At 41.8% G+C, this 19,195-nt stretch overlaps 1 pseudogene; it reads left to right on the top strand.

Annotated features, from left to right (window-relative positions):
- The first annotated feature begins 7,225 nt into the window (after window positions 1–7,225).
- Window positions 7,226–8,230, top strand: LOC112314497 (solute carrier family 25 member 3 pseudogene; annotated as a pseudogene).
- The last annotated feature ends 10,965 nt before the right edge of the window (window positions 8,231–19,195 follow it).

Raw genomic sequence — 19,195 nt, 5'->3', positions numbered from 1 at the left:
TCTTAGCCACTGCACTATATTGCCACCAGTTAGTTATTTCATTTAACTATGAAAGATCTTCGATTCTTGCAGGATTAATGAGAGAATGCATTCAGAATGCCCCACACAATGTCCAGTACCTGGTCCATGGTTAGCATTACACTGCATCAAGGAGAAGGAAAGGGAAAGGCAATGGGAAATGAAGAGGAAGAAGTAGTGTCTCTGACTTACCCAAGCCCACCTCCAACAAGAAGATCTGATTAAGCTGCATGACCTTTCTGGGAAGAGTCAGGCTCTCCAAGCACAGATTAAATCCTACACTGTCCAATACCGTAACTGTTACCCCCATGTGGCTATTGACCACTTGAAGTGAGGCAAATTCAAATTAAGCTGTGCTGAAAATATAAAACACACACCAGATTCCAAAGACATAGTATGAAAAAAGGAATGCAAAATATCTCATTAATAATTTTATATAGATTATATATTGAAGTAATATTTTGGATATATTGAGTTAAATAACATTATTTTTAATGTAGGGGTTTTTTTTAACTTTTTTAATGTGGCTACCAGAAAAATTTAAATTACATATATATTTCTCATTTCTTTTGGACAGCACTGAATGAGACATCAGTCCTCCTTCCACTTCCAAAGACCAGGTTTCAACGGCAGTCCAAATTCAAGCGGTTACATCGTTGCCTGGGAAATGCGCTGAGTGGACTCACAGGTCCTTTCCCCATGTTAGTGAGATTCCTTCACTAACTCGAATGTCTCTGCTATTTAGGGCCTTTTTAATGAAATCAAACAGTCTCATGCTTTAGAATTAGAAATATTTATCTGACTACTAGATTATGTTAGCTAGGAGAGTGTAATAAAACTCACTTTGCATTTTGAATCTTCAAATGCATTGATGTTATTTTTATAGGAATAATTTCATATTTATCTTATTAGTTAAATTACCAGTAAAATACTGTATAAACTATAAAAAAGAGAAGTATGTCGTTATCTACTAAGGTAACACCATTCCTACAATACATAATCCATCAGATTCTCCTAAGATCCCAGCTAGAGGGCATGGGTTGATTATTTACATACTGCTTGAAAAATGTAGTCCTTTGGATATTTAATATTTTAAGAACTCTAGAAATTTAATGTTGCTTTGCACAGATAATTCTTTAAACAAACAAAAAGACAAGACTGCTCATGAACAGTTTCTATCTAAGCATGTAGGGATTGTTACCTCCTGCGACATTTTCTTTAAACATGGTTAGACGTACTTAGTTTAATGAGTTTGGAGATTGTTGCTTTTTCCCCTTTAATTTGCCAGATGAATCAGGAATATTTATTTTAAGAGACAGTTTAAGGAACTCCGTAATTCCAATCTGTCAGAGTTTTACAAATAAAACCCAGTTGAATGCCTGTCATTGTTTCCAATCTGGTCAAGCAAAAAGATAAAAAGTATACAATTCATCAGAATAATTAGTTGATTTGGATTAAATAATTCTAAGGATAAACATTTGACCCTCTGGCACATCATAAACCTCCTGGAGTGAGAAGGATTATAAATTAAATGTACAAGATTTAAAATGGTCCTGATATACCCTGAACATTATTGCAGGCATGTGGGACACATTTAGATAAGTTAAAACCGAGTGTGGGTTTAGAGGTTAGCCATCTTTGATTATTGGTTTACTAAAGCTTTATTGCTTTGGTGTGAGGATAGGGGAGCAGAGAGGAGCCGCTAGAAAGAAAGGAATAGTGGCAGCAGTGCCCCCTGCTCTCAGATGGCCACCTCCCTTAAGTTTCATGGATTTTTAGAGACATGGTACCCCAAGGGACAATGAAACTGTATTATTAAGTATAAGGCAGTCAGGAAGGAAAGACCTAACCTTCGTTGAGGGCCTCCACCATTGCAAGCACTGTGCTGTAATTTAATCTAATAACAACATGAATTTCATTACAAATTCAGGAAAGACTAGGATGAAGCTTATACATAAAGAAACTGAGAGTCAAGAAAGTGAAATAACCTGTACAAGACTCACAGCTAGATGGGGAATGAGCCAGGACTTGACCCAGACATGCCTTGCTGCAAACCAGTGATTCTCATACTGTGGCGCTGGCAGTGACTGCAGGCTGTGGGCGCAGTTCAGGCTCCTACAAGTGTGGTGACCAGCCATTCTGATTCGCCTGGGACTGAGAGGGTGCAGGCACCCTGGGCTTTTAGTGCTACCACTAGGAGAGTCCAGCGCAAACGTGATTGAGTTGGTTGCCCTAGCTAGAATTCAACTGATTAAGGGACCAGGCTAAAAGTGTTATACTGACGGGGGAAAGGAAGGTTGTCCAGTTGTCTGTGTTGTCCCTCTGTGCCACAGATGAACAATCTCTGCCCTCCTTATTTTATGCCAGGACACATCTGGGACATTGTCAAGGAAGTTCACATTTCTGCCAGTTACGATTTCTTCAGTTCCTGTCCTAAATCATCAAAGTGGGTTGGAATTTAGTTAACTGAATGAGTCAGCCACTCAAATGGAGGGGAAAGATCGGAGACTGGCCTCACAGAAACATGAGTTCTGTGGGGACCAGAGAAGGGGCTGAGTGACAGAATTGACACAGAATGTTCATCATGTACACGGGGCACTGGGCTAGGTATTTCATGCACGTTGCCTCTTCTTATAACATCTCTAAAAGGTTATAATTAACCCTAAATACAGATTTGTAAATGAAATGAATGAAGCTCAGAAACAGCTAAATAACTTGCCTATGTTCACACAGTTAGGAAAAAAGGTGAACTCAGAATTTATTTTTACCCAAAGCTATGAATTTTTCCACTGTATTATAGTGTCTGACACACAGTAGTGCTTAATAAATATTGAGTTCCCCTTCCCATTGCCCTTCATTTGCTTCTTAAAATAAAATAACATACCCAAAACTATATTCTCCAAACTCATGATGGATATAGAGATTCATGAGGGGAAATAAAGTTATCTGCTTAAGTTCACTGTGCATGTTGAAGCTGAGAGAATAATTCAAGGAACCATTTCCGTTCACACTCACAAGATGAGCTGGCTAATACCCAATAAGGCTACACAGAACACTGGACAATAAGGTGATAAATAAGCAAAGTAAGCCATGTTTTTACAGGCTCATCTGAAGTACTCCCTATACCACTTTTCAAATGACAATTTATCTGCCTAGATCAAATACAAATTAATGTCTGGCGTACTACTTAAATACTGTAATGATCAGAAAAACACGAGAGGTGGGCTGATAAAGGAAAGTATTCTGGCATACGTATTTTGCCCCTAATTCTGTAAGACAACTGGAACTGGCGGAGGACAGTGGACAGATACACACAAAGACATGGACAAGGATAAGGACATCTTGTGTGTATATATTTGCGTAATAGGAGTGGAGGCACCGTTAATGGGCCTCAGTATTTATGGCCCATTAATCAAATATCCTGCATGCAAATTAAAACGTGATGAGAAGGAAGTGAGCCAGTATGATATAGAGATCAAAAATATCCACCAGATACTTGAACAAGCGGAGGTTCTGTTAGCAAGGAGAAATAGGAAATTGGATCTTGGTAGACAGCAACAGTGTCTGCCACTTCGCACCTATAAAATGGGGAGAACATTTATCTTGTACGATTGTTGTATGGATTAGAGATATTTAAATCACCTGACAAAGAGTAGGTGCGTACTCAAGGAGTATTTGCTATGGTTGTTTCTAAGCACTCCATGATTGTTTTTAGAGCTTACGAACATTCTGTTTGGGGACAATGTTGGATATTATTAGCACTGCTTTGGTATATTAATTCAAAATGTGCCTGGCTCATAATAGGAACTTAATAAAAAATCTGTTGAAAGAATGAATGAATACATTTTAACTCTCTTCTCTTTAAGTACAACAAATAAAAGAACATAAAAGTTTGCTACACCTGGCCCTGTGGAAAAGTCTACTTTTCAACTCAAGTTAGCAGGAAGAACGCAGCAAAAGTGAAATAATGATTTCAAAACGGAAACGTTGCCCTGTGTTGCATAAGTGCCAAGGACAGAAACTTCATAGCGGTGGGTGTGCGCTCTCTAACGGCAAAACGTTCTTCCAGACTGCTTGCCGTTTTCACAGACCGTATGGCTGTGTTGCAGTAAAGTTACTGAACTAAGAATTGTCCAAGAAAATTTTGGTCCTGAAGATTCCTAGATTGTTTTCTTCAACTCGTACATTTTATTTTGCAATATCTTAATGGTACAGAACAAGCATCTCATACGAACGAGATAAATTAATTTAACCTCTGTTTTCATAAAATAGCCAGTACTCTATGTTACATGCCAGCAAAACATCCAAGTTGTACCTTTAGGAAATAGAGGCCTCAGTAAATGTGGCTGCTATTATTACTTTAGCCCTCTACTCCTTATTTTCTCTAAACTCCGTTTTTGATAGAATCCAGCATTTCCCAAAACATGCTCCATGGAAGACAATGTCTATAAAATGTGAATAGGTATCATATAATACAGGAGGTTTGCACTCCAGTAAAACTAGGAAACCCGACATTAACAAAGTTAAAGCCCTTTAAGCTTGTCCTTACTGCGTTGCTGTACCCTGTGAGTCCCCGGGGAGGGGGGGGGGGGCTGCAGTGCAGTGTTTCTCAATCTGTTTATTCATCGTTGGCCCTCCCTCCCCAGGAGCCTTTTTAGACTTTCTCTAACCACCCCTTTCTGTCCCCCTTTCCCTCCCCCGCCCCAAATGAAATACTATGGAATAAGGTTTGCTTGGGTAGAGTTGAATTTTGTAGGACCACAAACTATTGTACTAATATTTTTTGCCCCCCAAAAAACAATTTTCACCTCCCTGGGAATGAAATCACCTCAGTTGAGAGTGCACACGTTTGACCGTTGACCTTTTCCAAGTGCACCGCTAGTCCCAGGAACGTACTTGGGAAGCCCTGAATTAGCACGGAATATTTTAACACTTCACTGTTCCCTTATGACTCAAGGAGTGTCTTCTCTTTCATACTGAACTTCCTGGTGTTAAAAGATAAGTTGAAGCATATTAAAAATTTTAATAGTTTATTTGAGCAAAAATTTATTCCAATCAGGCAGTGCCAAATGGGAAGTAATTGTAAGTGCTCCACTGACAGGAGCTGGGGAGAGACTTTTATAGAGAAGATGCCAAAGGAAAGCAAGGAAATTATTTGATTGGCTACAGCTTAAGTGGCTGCCTGATTTGGGAAAGCCCAGCAGGCTATTTGGGGTTGGTTGTCCTTAGGTTTCAATTTGTTGACCTTGAGCTTAGAGGCTTAGGTTTCGGTTCCCCTACGCAGACTACTAAAGCACGGAACCACCTCAGCCTAAGGCCCTCCTCACTTAGTTAATTTAACACTGGGAAAAGACTAGAATAAGGACAGGAGTTCAATAAAAACCGTTGAGAAAATTTGCATCTGCCTCTGCTCTGGCCGTCGTCCTTAGTTTGTGGTTAGAATTTTATGCCGGTCATTTTTTAAATTATGGTAAAACACACATAATGTACACTAATCTTAAGTGTACAGCTTAATGACTTTCAGATTTGTACACACGCCTAGTTCAGGATTTAAGTACTGAATTCTTGATGAGAGAAACTTGGACCTTTGGCCTCCTGCCATCCGCATACTGTGGTTTTCAGCTAAGGGAGCTTGTACATCCCGGCTCTCAGAGATCCTCATTTAGAGGGTTTTGGGATGTAATCTGGGCTTTTAAATAAATTCCCCCAGGTGATTCTGATACAGGTTGTCCATGGATCACACTTTTGAAAAACACTGGCCTCCCTACAGGATAAAAGTCACAAGTTCTCAACAAGGCATTATGGTTTTTCCTAATTTGACCCAACTTTTTTTTCCCCCCACACTCATCCCTTGCTAGTTTATACCATGTCAAATCATTCCCCTCTTCTCAACAGGTCATACATTCATGGTTACCCTCACCTTGAATTACCTGTCTGTGCTTATTCACACAGCAGATTTCTATGCGACCTTCACCACGCAGCTACGTGTCATCTCTGGGAGGTCTTCTTAACCTCCTCAGGCAGAATCAGTTGCCCCTCATTGTTTATCCAAAACTTTATTCAAACTCCTGTTATAATACTGACCACACGATATGATTTTTTAAATCTTCTGTTTAGAAGTAAGAAGGAGTATGTCTAGCTCCTTCCTGAACCTCCGGCCGCTCACAGGACCAGCACAGTGGGTGGGTAAATGAATATATGTCACCGATCAACACGTGGAGTCACTCAGTTCTCCCTGTCCCGGCCGATGAGACTGCGAGCTCCCTGTGGGGGAGACAGGATTTCTGATTTCTTTTCCTAATTTCGAAAATCACGACAGGGAGTCAGTAGTCAATGAAAAAACATCTAATGAATGAAAATAATCAGCCCCCCAACCCCCAATTTACTTCCAGGTTTGCTAAGCCCTCACTGCAGCTCTTGGAGGAAAAATAAGAATGAAGTATGAGTGTTGGGCGGAGGGAAACGTCATCCCCGCCTGCCAGGTAAGAATGTTACGTAAAGCTGGGAGCCCTAAGACTGGGCCTGCAGCGCCGGGTTCTTAGTTCTCTCTGCCCACCGCCTTCATAGAATACTCTGTTGCCACGGCGATGGCCATTTCTTTAAGTGGGCACGTTGGGGGAGGACTCCAAAAAGACCTCTCCGGAAGCCAACTGTGCATGGCGACCCTTCGCCCCTTCGCCAACGTCCTCATCTATTTACTCGCCTATTCGTGCGTTTACTCATGTTTGTACTTGCTGATTTATTTTTTTAGCATCTTCGTGGAGGACTAGGTAGCGGAGCTGCCACTTGGGCACGGAAAGCCTCAGCGACCCCACCGCGGTAAGACCGAGGGACCGCTGACCACCGGCTTAAGAGGGCGGAGGGGCGGGGCTCCTGCGGGTACCAGAAGCCCCTTCTCCGGAAGGAGTGACGGAGGGGCGGAGCACGCCCTGGGGGCGAGGTGCCGGGCGATTCTCCTAATTAAACTCTCGCGAGTGGGCCTCGAAGACCTCACGCTGACCCAGCCAGTAGCAGCTGCGCAGGCGCGGTGTCAGCGCTGGGAGAAATCGCGGGCGGGGGTTCCTCCCAGGCAGCCCACTCACTCCGACCGTTGGTTCCGCGGGGTCTCGAGGGAAGCTCACTACGCTTGTGCTCCAGTTCCGCGGCCCCAAGGGAGAAAAGGGCCCTGGCTGAGGGACTTGTGTGATTGACTGTACGGAGAGTGGCCATGTGTGACGCTGGCAGTTACCGAGCCCTGCAGGCGAGAGGTGCGGGCAGACGCAAGGGCAGGTTGTGGGCTGCGGCGTCCGCGGAGGAACAAAGCTATGAATATGGCTCTACGAGATACCTGCTGCTATGCGGCCTGGGCGGGATGGTGAGCTGTGGGCTGACGCACACGGCCATTGTGCCCCTGGACCTGGTCAAGTGCCGCATGCAGGTGGACCCCGGCAAGTACAAGGGCATCCTGAGCGGCTTTGGTGTGACGGTGCGGGATGAGGGGCTGCGCGGCCTGGCCCGAGGCTGGGCCCCGACCTTTTTTGGCTACTCCATGCAGGGCCTCTTCAAGTTCGGCCTCTACGAGGTCTTCAAGATCCGCTACGCAGAGCTCCTGGGCCTGAAGAAGGCCTACGAATGGAGAACCGGCCTGTACCTGGCCGCCTCGGCCAGCGCAGAGTTCTTCGCCGACGTGGCCCTGGCGCCCATGGAGGCGGTGAAGGTCCGCGTCCAGACGCAGCCGGGCTACGCCAGCACGCTGCGGGCCGCGGCCCCCAGGATGTACAGGGAGGAGGGCCTGTGGGCCTTCTACAAGGGCGTGGCGCCGCTCTGGATGAGGCAGATCCCCTACACCATGATGAAGTTCGCCTGCTTCGAGCGCACCGTGGAAGCCCTCTACAAGTACGTCGTGCCCAAGCCCCAGAGCCAGTGCAGCAAAGCTGAGCAGCTCGCCGTAACCTTCGTGGCCGGCTACATTGCGGGCATCTTCTGCGCCGTTGTGTCCCACCCGGCCGATTCCGTAGTCTCTGTTTTGAACAAGGAGAAAGGCAGCACAGCTTTTGGAGTTCTCCGCAAACTGGGGTTTGAGGGCGTGTGGAAGGGCCTGTTCGCCCGGATCATCATGATTGGCACCCTGACAGCACTGCAGTGGTTCATCTACGACTCTGTTAAGGTCTATTTCAAGTTGCCTCGCCCTCCAGTCGCTCAGGCACCGGAATCCTTCAAGAAGCAGAAGTAGGCGTGGAATTGTCAAGTCCGGTAGTCACCATCGGCCCATATTTCGATCCAGTGGGGCAGTGCGTTCAGACAGTACTAGAGTGTAAAGTGTTAATTTTTTGGAGAGGTGATTTAATATGCAGTCCGAATCCTCTTTAAATGATTGATTATTGTTTGGCAATCCAAGGGGATAGCAGCCATTTCATTTGCAACCATTATCTTTGGGAAGTCGCCATGGTTGCTTTGACTCAATAATTGTTTTTCAACAATTATAGGGGAGAAAATGTCTTAACAGGAATTAATGTTGGGTAATTTCGTGTCTCTAGATTGTATATCCTTTGATTCAGTGGAGATTATCCAAGCATCACTACTGAATAGCTTACTAATGAGGTTTTAAGGTCAGCACAACTATATGGGAGAGGGGACAAAGTGAAATTCTACTACATGGCATTCATCTCAGTAGAAATCGTGCACCTCTTGAACAGATGAAGGACGCATTCGATATTTCCTGTTCATGTCCATTATAGGTTAAAAGTTATTAAAGGTTAAGTTGTGACTTACAGTGCCTGATAGCTTAGAATGCATTCATTGTTTTCAAAGAGGCATGACATGAGAAGATCAGCATTTTGCTTTGTCCAATTCTCTTCCTGATGTTGCTAGTTAGGACATAGCTCTCCCCAGGAAGTGCTACAATTGGATCAATGTGGGAAACCACAGTGAGATGAAGGGCAGGCTTTGGGAATAAATATGTAAAGAAAAGCCTCTGTTCTCTATTATTTCTTCTGTGTAACTCAGCTTTCAACAGCCATACATCCAGAGAAGACCATACCACCCTGACATTAAAACACACGCACACAACCCTACAAATTCCAGCAATTTTTTGTTGAATATTAAAGAATGGTTTGAGTGACTTTGGAAGGAAAATCTCACTTTTAATGTAACAAATGTCATTCATTTAATTTGGTAGATGTTTCAGTGATCTTTACAGTGATTGAGGTTCATAAATTTTTTTGAAGTTAGTTATAAGTCACATTTTCAGTTTTCTGTAGTCTTCACATCTCTGGGGAAATTACAAAATTGGTGAAGTTCTGTGAATTTGAGATGTTTGTAAAATGTGAATAAGAAATAAATGTCATTATATTTGATATAACTTACCAAAATGTTACCTGAGTGCCTTAATGAATTGTGTTAAAGACTACAACTTAGAATATGTTAATGTTTTAACTATGTGATAAACTGTTTAATGGTTAACAGAAGTTAAAAAGTATCTAGATTTAAGTATGTCTGAACTGTCTTGGTTGGATAATAAAGCGCTTGGAGGGAAAATGTCACAACTTGTGAATGAGATGGAGTTTTATATTTAGTGTTCTGATTTGTTAATTATTGGGGAGAGTGCAGGGGAAGGGCCATTGCTAATTGTGAAGGCACTTTCGCTTTCATTAGGTGGTTAGTGTCCAGGTGTGTTGAAAATAATAGTTCTCAGTGAAGAAGAATGATGAACATTTCAAGGAACTAAATTGTGCAGGTTCATTTTTACAAGATGTTAAAACAAATATCTTTCCATCTAATGTTGTCTTGTAAAATGTAGAAAGTTTCTTTGGTCAATAATTTATTAAGTGAAGTATTTTCTGTCAGTAATATAATTTAGGGAATTACTGTGAAATCAATGGAGCTTCAAAGCAGTAAGAGACATCTTGCTCTTGTCTGTGGTATTTCATTATTGTTCTGTTGACAGTTCCTGCTAATTTCTGTAACATACACTGCTTATGTTCAGAGAAGTATGATCTAAGGAGAGCTGTTTGCCATGGTTCTGACTGTCGTGGACATGGTAAAGGAAATGGGTTTACTTAATTTGTGTCCGTAGTTCTCATATTTAGTCCCCAGCTTTCTGTTCACTGTTTTTCGTCAGAGGTAGTTTACAAATGTTCTGAATAAATAGTGCCCAGGGTAGCTAATAATGAAGAATAAAAGATAAGTAAAGAAAATGTGAGCTCAGAATCATTAGGGATTTTTTCCTACCTATTCCTTTGAGACAATTTAAATGTCAGTTTTACCTTTTTATAATAATTACTTTGTGAAATCATGCATCTCTTTTAGAATTGGAAAAGCAATAGAATACATCTGGTATTATTAGACATTTTGTATAGATTTTCTCATAATCTCAATCCTTGCATAATCTCGGTCCACTTTCACATTCTCAGAGGCTAGGTAACTCGCTCCGAGTCATGCAGCTGAGTGGTACAGCCTGAACCAGAGTTCACGTTTTCCCATTACTCTCGTCCAGCCTCTTGACATAACCAACGGCTGTCCTTTTCATAAATTTCCTTTTATAGTACCTGCAAATTATTTTTTTAAATTTTCTGTTTGTATATGTGATGCATTTTCCTAATCTTTCACTAATGGAAAGTTTGTACTATGTGTCTCAATTGTGGGAAAAAACCTATGGCATAATTGCTTGGAAGTAATTAAACTTCAAAATATTTAAATGCATTTAATTTAATATTTAAATTATTTTTTACACCAGGTCAGTGCCTCAATCCTAACTTGAAGGAAGTGATGATCATAATCACAGTGCTTTTTAATTTTTTCTTAAGTTGCGGTATTGCAATTTTGACAAGAGGCTTTATTCTATCACGTTTTCTGATTTTTTTTCCTCTAATCTTTAGTTTCTACAGCCAAAAAAGCTGGCTTAGGCTATTTATCTATTCCCGTAGGTGGTGATTAAAGTAGCTTTTTCAAGTATGTGAAATTAATTTTATGACAGGGTACTGTAATCGTATTCATTGATCTGTCCTTTGAGAAGTGAATAAATAAATGAGAGTAGGTAAAATCTTGAAAAACAAAGGCCATGTTTACATGTTAGTACCACACTGATAAAGATTGAAAACAATCAAGGTATTGATGCTACCAGTATTTTTTCTTCCTGTACAAACAAGGCTTTAGAAAGGATTTCTTTTGAGCCTTTCAAAGGCAAAAATAATCACAGAAGTCAGGTGATCACATTTTGATAAGCAGCCATTCAGTGATAATATGCTTGTTTTATGTGGTCTTAAAGATCAATTAATTTTTTAAATCATGAGCAAAGAACCGTTGGAAAGGAAATTTAAATTTCAATGTTATTTAGAAGGCTTTGTCTTGTTTTTTTGAATGCTACTAATAGTTGGGGGTGTGGGTGAGGAGGGAGGGTACTAACTGATCATAACTAGGGTTTGTGTGTATGTATGTGACGATTTGGTTACCATATTTTTGAGACCTTCGGTGATAAGAGTATCTAAAATTTTAGAGGCAGTTTGGTAATTCTGCCCATACCCATCTATGCCACTGTAGATCAGCATCTGCCATGTGCTCCGCACTGTGCCAGGCAGAAGAGTAGTTGTGATGAGCATGGTACAGTTGACCCTCGAACAACATGAGGGTTTAGTGCCAACCCCCACGCAGTCAAAAATCCACGTAGAATGTTTGACTCCCCCAAAACTTAACTACTGATAGGCTGCTGTTGACCACAAGCCTTGCTGATAACATAAACTGTCGATTAACACATTTTTTATGTTGTGTGTATTATATACCATATTCATAATGAAGTAAGCTAGAGAGAAGAAAATGTGATTAAGAAATCATAAGGTAGGGAAAATACATTTACACAGTACTTGTTGAAAGAAAATCCATGCATAAGTGGACCCATGCGGTTCAAACTGAGGTTGTTCAAGAGTCGATATACATGGCTCTGCCCTTGTGGAGCTTACACACTAGAAGGAAAAATAAACTACAGTTACACAAAGTGCTGCAAAGTACAGGGTATTTAAGATTTGGCATCCAAGTGATGTCAAGATGAGACCTGGAGGACCAGCAGGAGTTAGACTGACCTAGTTCCTTTTGGCTGGAGCCCTTCAGCTTCGGAGAGGGTGGTGCGAAATGAAGTATAAAAGGTCAGCAGGAATACGATCACTCCGGACTTCGTAGTTCAGTTTGTTTAGTTCAAGTTAAGACTAGACTGCAAAAGCAAACATCTGGCTGTGACACTGTCGTCGTAAATTCCATACAAATGAGCAGGAAAAAATCTACCAGCTTGTAAAGTCTGGAGATTACTGCTAAGGAAAGAAAATTCTCCTAATCTTTAGAGATGTAGAGATGTCTAAATTTGGGAGAATCACTTCACAATGTGAGCTCTTGAGCTACCAATAATTTTTCCCTTTCTCGTAAAGAAGGGGAAAGATGGATTGAGAGAAAAGCAGGTGTGTGTATAGAGCATGCAAGAAAAATCTCAGCCAAAATGTTCAGGAAATGGCAGTTTTATTTAATTAATGCAAGGTATCCGGAAATCCCTTTTTGTTTTCAATTCTTGATGCATTTGTGTCTGTATGTCTGATAACTTGTCTTTTGTAATATGCTGAATATGATGAATAATTCAGGGATTAGGAAGCCATGTGGCCATCAGTTATGGAAATCAGTGCTTGTCGTATGGTACCATAGCCATAGAAGGCGCAGGGCTTTTGGATGGGTGTACACTGATCCTAGTGGGTACGGATGTGAGTATAGGTGTGTGTTTAATCTTCAGTGTTAGTTAGAAATCTTGTCATTTGCATCTTTGCTAAAACATAAGGTGAAGAAAAATCTGGTTTACTTTAAGGTTATTTATTGAGTACTGTATGATATTACTTCTATTATGATAGGTACTTTCACATGTTATCTTCCTGTATTCTTACTCTGTCATAGTAGGTTTTTTCAAAAATTGGTGATTTCATCTGTACACTATATGTAATTCTGTGAGTTCACCACAGCGCTCCGAAATGGTAGGCTATATCTAAGAAAATGATATTCTTAAATTGGTATATATTTTTAATATATATCAGTATATCTATCTTTCCTGCCGTAAAGAAATAAAGCATGTTTTTAGAAGATACTAGTAAAATTTGGTATTCTAGAAAGATATTCTGTGGGTTGAAAGAATTCTGCCCCTTTGCAAGGCTGGTAATTCACATACACGTAATTGTTAGTCTTCAGACATGAATTGGAGCTGCTGACAGGGTGATTGTCTGTTTGCAAGAGGGTGGATGGAAACCTGGCAAAGAACCACAGTCCTTTCATCTCCCAACGGCGTTTGTATTCTGGCTGTAGTTACATCTTACTCCCAGATACGAGGATTTGTGGCTGTAATCATTGTCTTATACCTCAGCGTCTCCCTCTACCCATACCAAGACTATACAGCGTTTTTCTCACGTTGAATCACTACCATTCATCTTATTTATCGGATGTGTTTTGAAACTTTTGATCTTACAGATCATTACTTATGTCTAATAAATGTTACTAATGTTTCTTTTTTGATTTTAAGTGTATTTTATTGATTAGGCTACTACAATTGTCCCATTTTTTTCTCCCCTTTATCCCCCTCCACCCTGCACCCCCCCTCTCTACTACTCCTCCCACTTAGTTCATGTCCATAGGTTGTACATATAAGTTCTTTGGCTTCTCCATTTCCTATACTATTCTTAACCTCTCCCTGTCTGTTTTGTGCCTACTAATTATGCTTCTTATTCTCTGTACCTTTTCCCCCATTCTCCTTGCCCTCCCCACTGATAACCCTCCATGTGATCTCCATTTCTGTGATTCTGTTCCTGTTGTAGTTTGCTCGGTTTTGTTTTTGTTTTCTAGGTTCAGTTGTTGATAGTTGTGAGTTTGCTGTCATTTTACTGTTCATAGTTTTGATGATAAGTCCCTCTAACATTTCATATAATAAGGGCTTGGTAATGATGAACTCCTTTAACTTGACCTTATCTGGGAAGCACTTTATCTGCCCTTCCATTCTAAATGGTAGTTTTGCTGGATACAGTAATCTTGGATGTAGGTCCTTGCCTTTCATGACCTTGAATACTTCTCTCCAGCCCCTCCTTGCCTATGAGGTTTCTTTTGAGGAATCCGCTGACAGTCTTATGGGAACTCCTTTGTAGCTAACTTGTCTCCTTTTCTCTTGCTGCTTTTAAGATTCTCTCCTTATCTTTAATCTTGGGTAATTTAATTATGATATGTCTTAGTGTGTGCTTCCTTGGATCCAGCTTCTTTGGGACTCTCTGGGCTTCTTGGACTTGCCTGTGTAGTTCCTTCACCAGATTGGGGAAATTTTCCTTCATGATTTGTTCAAGTAAATTTTCAATGTCTTGCTCTTCCTCTTCTTCTGGCACCCCTATGATTCGGATGTTGGAACATTTAAAGTTGTCCTGGAGGTTCCTCAGCCTCTCCTCATTGTTTTGAATTCTTGTTTCTTCATTCTGTTCTGGTTGAAGATTATTTCTTCCTTTTGTTCCAAATCATTGATTTGAGTTCTGCTTTCCTTCCCTTCACTGTTGGTTCCCTGCATGTTTTTCTTTACTTCACTTTGCATAGCCTTCACTTCTTCCTTAAATTTGCAACCACACTCAATCATTTCTGTGAGCATCCTGATTATCAGTGTTTTGAACTCTGCATCTGATAAGGTTGGCTATCTCCACATGGCTTAGTTCTTTTTCTGGAGTTTTGATCTGTTCTTTCATTTGGGCCATATTTCTTTGTGTCAGCACAGCTGTTACGTTGTAATGGGTGGAGCCTTTGGTATTCACCAGGGCGGGGCAACCCACTGTGCTGCCTTGTGGTGCTATATGTGGGGGAGGGGTCAGAGAGAATAATGCCGCTTGCTTGGCTCTTGCCCTGCTTTGTCACTTCCCTTGCTTCCCACAAGCAGATTGTGCCCCTTCCGGTGCTAATTCCCAGGTGGGTGGATTTGTGTATGTTCTAGGATTGTGTGGGTCCCTCCAATAGACTCTCCTGTGAAACTGGGGGTTTCCCTGCCGCTGCAACCCACACACATTTTTATAGACAGTGGTTTTGAGGTAGTTTCCCACACTGGAACCCTGGTTTGCTTGGTCTGTCTTGCTCCCCAGTTGTTCCTCCCAGCTTATCTGCACACGAATGTGGGATATCCTAGTCCACGAGCCACCGCCTTGTCACATGTCCTCTCCGCCCCAGCTTCCCATCTCCGCCCCTCCTAGCAGTCTGGATGAATGGTTCTTTTAGCTCCTTGGTTGTTGGGTTTTCATACAGTTTGATTTTCTAGCAGCTCTGGTTGTTTCTTGTTTTAAAATTGTTATCCTTCTTTTGGTTGTGTGAGGAAGTGAAGCCTATCTACCTACACCTCCATCTTGGTGGGAAGCTCCTCACTAATATTTCTAACAACCATTTACTGTGCCAGGCATTGTGCTGGGTATTTTACATACAATGTATCATTTATTTACAACCATCTTGTGAGGTGATATTTGTATACATCAGGATTTTTTTTTTTTTTGCTGCAAAAAACACAAGACCCAATACACAACAGGTTAAACCATAATGACATTTGTTGTTGATAAGAAATCTAGAGATAGGTGGTCCAAGGTTGTTAATAGATCAGTGTTGTACCCAGGAACCTAGGCTCTTTCCGTCCTTCTCCTCTGCCGTCTTCAGTGCATCAGCAGTGCAGTGAATATGCACTTATCTTGTCTTCGAGAGACGGCTGCCACACACCAAGCATCATGTCCCACCAACCACATCCGGTTCAGGTGCAGGGGGACAAAGGCGGATGGGATTTCTCTTTATGTGTCTTATCAGAGAAGAAACTCTTTCTCAGAAGCTTCTGGAAGGTTTCCTCTTTGGCCTCGTTGGCCAGAATTACATCACACACTTTCCTATAGACCCTGTAAACCAGTCACTGACAACAGGTATGGGGGATTTAGATCAACGCAATGCATTTGCTGGGGGCAGGCACATCCGGACATGAACACAGTTAAGATTGTTGTTGTCCTGCTACAAACTAAGATTGTGTAGCACGGAAGAAAAGGGAAATGGTTATTGGATAGGCAATCAGGGTCTGCCCTGATATTCTCTTCCTCATTTTACAGATGAGGAAACTGAGGACCAGAGAGATTAAGTAAGGTAAAACCGGAGTGACAAAACCAGGGTTCGAACCAGATCTGTCTGCCTCCGAAGCAGTTTCCTGTCACATTACTTGCTTTAGCCTGAACTTGCTACAAGGCAAAGCTGCTATGCATCATATCAAAAGGGATTTATTACTACAAGTGTTGGGGAAACTGCTTTCTAACAAAGACTAATAAATAATGAAGTTGTAAAGCCAGGAACCTCTGGGCAACAATGATACAGGGATAATGAGATGTGATTAGGTATACATTTTGCTGTTGTGTCCTGAAAAAGAGAAACTAGGTGAGAAAAAAAATACACACACAAAGAAACATCTTGAAAGGAAGCATTTCTAATCGTTTTTTGCAGTCATCCTCAGTCATCTCATCGTGCACTCTTCTCCCCATCGACTTTCCAGAAATGGCTGGTCTTTCACACGCTATATACTGGAATAATCCAAAGGGCCCATCAGAGGAGCAAATTTCAAAGAGCCACTACCAGTTCTTTTTCTTAAGAGATACATCAAGCGTCTGATTTGCTGCTGATAAATTCTCTGTAAGTAGCATTATAATTAAGCACACACAAAACCATTCTGTGTTTCCAAGAATACAGCTGGGCTGGCACTGAATGGTGATAGTGCCCGGGCACCGAGCAGGAGGGTTCCGCTGCATCTCAACTACCATGTACCTTTTTTGTGCAGCAACCAATCTGTCTCTCCTCCCTGACACCCTCTGAGTCACAGGCCATTGCCCATTCACCCCGTGTCTGTCACTGAGCTAGTTTATTGGGCACCTTCACTGAGCCTTGAGAATGGCTGCTCCCAAGCTCTGGTGAGAAAAAAATGTCGGTAAACCAAATGGTACACCTCTCCCAACATGACTCCCCATCACCCCCAGACTCGTAGACTCAGCCCTTGGATATGAAACTATGGTATTTGGCAAAACTGAGGAACAGGAGAAGTAGGGGGCAGTGAGAGGGAGTGCAGGAAGGGGCTGGCTTCCAAACCAGACTTCACCACTGCTGGCTTGACAGCCTTGGCAGGTTACCTGACCTCCCCAAGCCTCGGTTTCCTCATGTGTAAAATGGGGAGCGATTGTGAGAATTAGCAATAATTTATGTAAAAACACATAATGTAAAATAAAAGCTCAATAAATTATAACACTTACATTACCAATCCCTTAGTAAAAAGTTGAAGGTTGTTAATGTGGGAAGATTTAGCCTGTGTTGATATTGTTATGGTTGATCTTGAATATAAACCAGATATATTTGCTTTAATTTTTAATGCATCATAAAGTACATAAGCCTTTGTGGGAAATGCAGCACAGAGGGAATGAAAAGTAAGTAGCCTGGGGATGTTGTGTGTATGGAAGCCACCAGCGGCAACCCCATCTCTCCCTGGCTTCTGTGCAAACAGTTTCTTTTGCAAGTGTGTTTTTGGTATGCAAATCACTCCATGCAGATTTCTGTGTGCAAAATACAGCATAGAAAAAATGGCCCTCTTGCCAAGGAAGACAGGAGATGTTGGCTGCCATCAAATGAATTAGCAGCAAATTTTAGATTTCTTTTCCTAACAATGTATGGAGTGAACATATTTTTGGCACACTCAACTGAACTATTTTGGCTTTAGACTGTGTGTTCTTCTGATAAAAGTCTGCTTATTGAAGCCTGTAACTACTTTTTGAAGCCATAATAATGTTTAGTGGTATTTAATTTAGCATTTCACAACAGTGTGCCACCTCCAGTTAGTAAAAATGCCTGTTTCAAAGTCACAGATGGCTTCCCATCTAAGGTTAGGACGCTAGCCTCCATATACTTCCTACTTTTCTGTGAAGATTTGTACTTATTAACATATTTAACTTTAAATTTTTGAAAACGTTTTCTCCCTAATTAATGTATGTCCTAGTAAGTGAAAGGAATACATCTGATATTAAAATCATCCTTTTCTTTGGCTGAGCATGGGAAGCTAGCACTTAATTCACAAGACCATTTCTTACCATCAGGGAAGAACTAATAACATGTCCCTTTCCTGGTGTTCCTTACCATTTTCAAAGTGTTTTTCTATTGGCTCCTTAATGTTAGGAGGTGAAGTAAAAACTTTGTCTGAGGTCACTGGTGACAGAAGATCCCAGCCCTGGGTGTTGGATCTTTCCTGATCACGCTCAGGAAAAACCAGCAAGCGCAGGCCCACAGCCCATCATGCTTCCCCTCCCTCCTCTTTTTTCCCGTCCCTTCTGCCCAAGCAGTTTTGGTTTGTTTGGGGTGTTTCAAACTTGCCAAATGAGACACTCATTAATTTTACATGAACAAAGCTTAAGTTGCAGGTATGTTTCAAAACAAAGTACCTCATCTGAGAGAGGGTAAGTATGGCTTACTTCTACTGGACACCACAAATAGCTAGAAAAGAGGGAAGAGACTATGTCTTCAATCATCTACTCATTCATACGTTCTTTCATTCAACATCCTGCTTTGTGTGCGTCAGGCATTGCCCTAGACAAAAGAAAACAAAGATGATAACAGTCTCAACCACTGAGGAGTTCACTCACCACTGGGGGAGGCAGATGTGCAAACAGACTATACCAACACCGACACCCATGTCCCAGCAGAGGTGTGCACAAGGTGTAAATGTGGGGCGAAGGTGGGATCGTTAACTCATCATGCTTGTAGTGAGGAAAGATTCTTGGGAGGAGTAGCATCTGAGCAAGGTTTTGAAGTGTGCATAGGTGTTCTCCAGCTATGCGGGGTGTGGGGAGGCAAGAGCACTTGAGGCAGTGGGAACATAAGTATAGAGGTGTAGAGGCCCAAGCTAGCAAAGGAGGGGGGATGTTTTTCAATGGAGAAATTTCTTTGGCCTAAGAACAGAGAAGGGAACAGGTATGGAAAATACTCTCAACATGTCATGTATCTGTTTCCCTTTTTTTATTTTTATTCCACTATCCAGGGTAGGTCACCTATGGTTTCTCAGAGTATTGCCACAGCCTGTTACTGGTCTTGTTGCCTCCAGCCCCTTCCCCCGCTAATACAGAAGAGTACTTCAAAGGCCCCTGCAGAAGTCCCCCCTCACCAACAT

The sequence above is a fragment of the Desmodus rotundus genome, chromosome 3 (assembly GCF_022682495.2).
Source record: "Desmodus rotundus isolate HL8 chromosome 3, HLdesRot8A.1, whole genome shotgun sequence".
Classification (NCBI taxonomy): Eukaryota; Metazoa; Chordata; class Mammalia; order Chiroptera; family Phyllostomidae; genus Desmodus; species Desmodus rotundus.
Note: the sequence above shows the minus strand (reverse complement) of the source record. Positions and strands in the feature narration are given on the sequence as shown.